The 5927-nt window shown below is 35.9% G+C and overlaps 1 protein-coding gene across 2 annotated transcripts in view; it reads left to right on the plus strand.

Moving 5' to 3' along the window:
* The window catches only part of LOC114653894 (centromere protein F-like), a 71147-nt gene extending 65766 nt beyond the window's left edge, over nt 1-5381 (plus strand). For both annotated transcript variants that reach the window (XM_028804451.2, XM_051930441.1), the window contains exon 16: nt 2607-5381. The gene's annotated coding sequence lies outside the window, so the exon portion shown is untranslated. The remainder of the gene's footprint in view (nt 1-2606) is intronic.
* The last annotated feature ends 546 nt before the right edge of the window (nt 5382-5927 follow it).

Consider the following 5927-nt stretch of genomic DNA (forward strand, 5'->3'; position numbering starts at 1 on the left):
CGCACAATTATACAGCATAAACCCTTTGTATTCTCTTAGATATTAGGTAAGATTCACTGAAATTATGTATGTAAACACACTGTTTATATACAGTAAAACCTAAATATTATTTTAAAGATATCGAGCGTCTCCGATATCACATATGTTACAGCCATTATGACAGGCAAGCCACCAGCAATAAATATGTACAATGCAAGAAAATTGTATACAGTAAAATGTGTGTACAATGATACTAAACTATGTACATGTAATAAGTACTGTACGTAGAAAATTAATTATGTTACTCACCAACAATGACACGGCAACTTGTCCTGTAACGATGAGTTTAATTTTACTGCACAACAAAGGAGAGCATTACAGCTCTTCTAAAGGAGCCTTTTCAGGTGACTGTGTAGCACCGCAGTTGTTGTTCTTCTGGCAGTCTTCAATCCAGATCCCTAAAGCAGATTCCATCCAGACTATCGCCTTATTACATCCACTTACAACTCGTTTTGCGCCCTGGTTAAAGGACACTGCGGCCATAGATCTTATGTTCTTTTCCTCCTTTTTAAATAAAAAAGAATCGTGAACTCATTGATTCTGTAATGGCATCCTGCAGCGGTGTAGCTGTTCCCTTCCTTCAACATATCCAAAACTTTTACCTTTTCGGAAATCGTTAGCATCTTCCGTTGGCGATTGGGCACGGCCCCTGAAGCAGTAGCAGGAGCACGTTGATGCTGAATGAGCGAGACAAGACTTCCTGGTTAACGCAGCGGAATTGAATTCTGTGCTCCGTCGCTGAGCCAATCAGCACACAGGAACTTAACTGCGTGCTCTGATTGGGTAGCTTCTCAGCCATCCGCCAATAGCGTCCCTTGTATGAAATCAACTGGGCAAACCAACTGAGGAAGCATGTATCAGAAGTAAAAAGACCCATTGTCCGCAGAATCCCGCGAAGTAGCGAAAAATCTGCGTTATATATTTAGATATGCTTACATATAAAATCTGCGATAGAGTGAAGTCGCGAAAGTCGAAGCGCGATATAGTGAGGGATTACTGTATAGGTTTGTTCTTAAGTTGAATTTGTATGTAAGTTAGAACATCCATCCATCCATTTTCCAACCCGCTGAATCCGAACACAGGGTCACGGGGGTCTGCTGGAGCCAATCCTAGCCAACACAGGGCACAAGGCAGGAACCAATCTCGGGCAGGGCGCCAACCCACCATAGGACACACACACACACACACATCCACTCACCAAGCACACACTAGGGCCAATTTAGGATTGCCAATCCACCTAACCTGCATGTCTTTGGACTGTGGGAGGAAAACGAAGCTCCCAGAGGAAACCCACGCAGACACGGGGAGAACATGCAAACTCCACACAGGGAGGACCCAGGAAGCGAACCCGGGTCTCCTTACTGTGAGGCAGTAGCGCTACCACTGTGCCACTCTGCCTCCCTTAAGTTGGAACAGGTACATTATTTTAATAAATTCTGTTGTTGACTGACTGTGACCAAGTACGCTGTATTGGGTATGACAGGAATTTTGTCATACTGCACTTTGTTCAAGGGATTGAACAATGTTTCAATGGAACAGAAAAACTCTGACTGACAAAAGTGAACAAGTTGCAGGTTGACATTAAACATGAGTGAAAAATAAAATGCTTTTCATTCTTTAGTTACATGATTTGCCGTGTTAAATTCACTCTTATAGTGTTAAATTAACAAGTAGATTGTATAGAGCACTGCTGTTTGCATATCTACACTTTAACTGCTAATTTAATATTGATGTTTTTGCTGTGTACAAAAAACAAAACGCACCTATTAGATGCATCTGTGGTGTTTCATATTTGTATGTATTGATTGCATCCTGCATCCTAATCCCACTAAACACAATCTGAGGGAAAAATACTGTATCTTTAAACCTACGTTTTTAATTTTTGTAATGTTTTCAGAAGATCATCAAAAGCAGGTAGCAGCAAATATTCCAGTGAACACTTAATTTTTTATTTTTTTTCAGTTACAAGATTTGTTGGAATTATCAGTATTATGATTGTGATTCTTAATATGTATAAGAATATTACACGGAAACAGGTTAGAGCAGGCTGCATCCAGTCTTTTTTGCATTTCAAAACTGCCATCAAAAATAGTCACGGTAAACATTTCCTAATTGTCAATGTGAAGCATAGAGGAAAAAAAAAAAAAAAACTTTCAGTTTTTCTGATTCAGAGTTGCTAATAAGAGATTGTGGACCTGTCTGGCATAAAATGGATTCTTGTATACATTATTTGGTAATAATTTATTGCAGAGGGAGTGAAGATTTTATTATTAAATATTTACCACTACATACCACTCCCATTTACTGTTACAAAAATGTATAATAGGGTGGATAAATATTGTAATTTCTTATTAGCAGAAACTGTAGAAAGTTATCGGTAATTAAACAGGCTTAGAGTAAAGTTAGATTTCTTTATCATGTGGTATGAAAGTAGATTAATTATTTTTCCAGTCCTTTTGTCCAGCCTTCGTGTTGTGCATTTTGAGCATGTTTATGTTTGCTTTATGTGAAAGTATTATTTTCATATTTTTGATTCACATAATTCTTTTTTTGTTATTATTTTCCAGCCCTAATTATTCTGAGTTCTTCTTGCTGAAGTTTTCATGGAAAAAAAACAAGTTAATCTACTTAAGTGGAGGTTTAAAAAGGGGATATACAAACAACACTGTGAAGTTGGGTAGGATGTGTGGAATACTGTATACCATATCATTGAATTGAACAACTTCTGCACTACTTAGAACACCTTTTGATTTATTGTTCACCAGCATTTATTTTACCCATTGACCATGGGGATATTTTGTATATTGACCAATGACCATTATACTGCCCTGCTGTAGAAAATGTATTTAATTTATATTTTAATGAAAATATGGGATCACTTCTACTTTAATATAGAGTAGTGACAAATCTAACATTCCAGTAAGGATGTTTTCTTTATCAGTTAAAATAGATTTGTAGCAAATTTATGGTATGGATCTGATGCACATCTACATAGCAAAAAAATGTAATTTCTTTTGGTTCTGATCAATAAAAATGTATGCCTTGCTGGGAATTCTCGGCTATAATCCCGTGGCTAATACAGTGCCTTCATTAAATAGAGAGCATTTAGTTGTTACTTGCAAAAATCTGCAGGAGTAGTTTAAAATCACAATGAAGTTTTACCTCAGGCTTCTATTTTGAATATCAGATTGCTTAAGTAATTTTGATTTTAAGGGTCCTGATCATTTTTAGGTTACCTTGGGTCATTCATGGCATAGGCTTTTATTTATAAAGAGATGAGAGCAAAATAGACTGATCTCTGCAAACAGTATGAATAAATATTTGTATCCCTACTCTTGTACTTAACCTCTTTTAGTAGTTTCAGTGCAAGATTTAAGCCCCTGGCTTTAGTCTGGCATGAATTACCAATCACCTCGGCAGTACCGAGCAGGTTTGTAAACTTGACTGTTGTATTTTTGGTAGATATAATGCCAAATTCATTTCATACGTGACTTAACTGTGCACCCAACATACTGTTTGTTTTTGTCACATTGTCTTTTGCCTGCTGTTAATAATATAATTTAGGATTTACAGCTGCTAGGGAGCTAAACATGCCCTATTGAGTAGCAAACCTGCATGTACGCTAAGCAGTTTTATGTTTGAGATGAGGACCCTCTTTCTAAATTAACACTTCTCTATCTTTTGCCTCTTTACAACCTCTATGGTGTCCCTTATCCCATAGGTCAGTGTTTTGATGAATACTAAGAAAAAGATTTTTAAAGGGCAACATCCACATAATAATGGAATTGTTGGCCCCGTTCTGCTATGCTGATCAGTAGGATACCATGAAGGTATTTGTATAGTTTGAGTTCAGCAAGTGAAATTCTGAAACACTTACCTCAACATTTATTGCTTTGTTCCAATGCCAAACAGTTCAAATCCTGTTATAGCCATATTGTGCCCATATAACAGATACTTTGTAAGTTGCATATTTTAAAAGTGCAGTTGGGTGTGATCATGGTACTTTTTTTAAGCTACTGCCTTTTTGCATTTAACAGCCTGTTATTAAAAGAACAACCTGATTAATTTTTTTCTTTTTTTTTGCTGAGCAGACCTCTTAAAGGAAACTGCTTAGCATGTTTTTATGTCTGGCAGTCATTAATTTGTAACAGTTAAAACATTTTACTCTGTTTATATTCAGGCATATATATATATATACCTCTTTGACCAAACAAAACATTTCATCACTTCTTGCTGGACTTTTAAACAAATAAAATCTTTAGCAAACATTTCACAAATGATCCACATTTGATAGGTTAGTAAAACTTGGCTGGGAATTTCCAGCTATTTACATGATTAGGTAACTCAGGTGGCACATGTTGGGCCGATTCAGTCTGACCGGGTAATCAGCCAGTCAGTCCGTGTGCCTTTGCCAGTACTGAACCTGTCACCAGTGTGTTTTATTAGAAGTCCAAAATGCATCCACAGTTGTATAAAACATCTAAACAAGCTTTCAGAAGTAATTTTACTGTACTGTATCTAATATTTTTTCATTATCAGCTGTACTAAATATGCTTTCTGTTTTAGATATAAATGTGACTGCTTTTGATTAATTGATAATGCTAAACAGCTACAGCACTCCAAAATATGAAAGAGAATTATTTGTAATATCATCTTATGTGTTATTTTTTGTATTTTAATTTAAAAGTATACCGTGTACAATTAATGTAATTAAGATTGATATGTGTTTTGCCAGTTTATTTAGTTTGTAAATATTAATTATTCTGCCTTTTGACCACTGCCTTTAATGTTTTACTTTAACCAGTGATGCCTCTTTCCTTCTATGAATTCATAAATAAAAACTGCACTAACTAGCAAAGTAAAGAGAAAAAAATAGAGTACATGAATGTTTTTCAATATCTGATTTATGAACATAATGTTTCGTTTTCTGAATGTGAACAGTTACTGCTTTGTGGTCTTTTTTTCTGCTGTTTGTAGGATGTTTTGATGAACCAAGAATGTTATGTAATGAAGTAAACTTTTCAGGAATAAAAATTTACCTTTCTTATGCTGCAAGCTGCAAATGTCAAGAGAAAAAAAACATTTACAGGAACAAAAATCTGTTAAAGTACTTTCTAATCTGAGAAAACAGGGCTCCCATATGTAAAGGTTTAATTAAGTCATCTTCTCTCTCTTGTGTACCTCTAGATATTATGGTTAATGCCATTACTACTTGATCCTGCAGACTGCACTGTAACTACTGCCGAGTCTTTATGTTGATCTTTATGCTGCCAGTGGTATGTTTTTTAACATAATGTGTCTGTTAAAAACACACTATTTAATAAAGTTTTTTTGTAAATTCATACAGTGGAAATGTAATTTTAACTAGGCGAGAACAGAGACACAGTGTGTATTGGTGATCCCTCAGAGGTCTATGAAATGGGTTTGAACCCCAGTTCAGATCACTGTGTGTTGTTGGTGTTTCCTCTTGTTCACCTAGGTTTTCTCCAGGTATTGCAAGTTTCTTCCAACATTGTAATGACACGAGTGCTGAGTTGATTGACCATTGTAATAATCGGTCCAGTATGGATGTGTATGCACATGTATGTGTCCTTGGAGGAAATGGTGTCTTGTCAAGAATTGGTTCCTACCTCATGCACAATGCCCTTTTAGATACCAACAACTATAGAACTAAGTTAAGAGACTTTGGTAAACAGACAAATGAATATTCATTCATACCTCCTATGATTAAGAAAACTATCCAGCTTCAGATTTAAATGACAGGCACAGTCAGCCCTCCATATCCATGGGGGTTTGGTTCAAGAACAGACAACAAGATCCACTGTTGCTCAAGTCCCTTATGTAAAATAAAATAAAACAACATAGTATTTGCATATACTCTACGCACA

Source organism: Erpetoichthys calabaricus, chromosome 1 (assembly GCF_900747795.2).
Source record: "Erpetoichthys calabaricus chromosome 1, fErpCal1.3, whole genome shotgun sequence".
Lineage (NCBI taxonomy): Eukaryota > Metazoa > Chordata > Cladistia > Polypteriformes > Polypteridae > Erpetoichthys > Erpetoichthys calabaricus.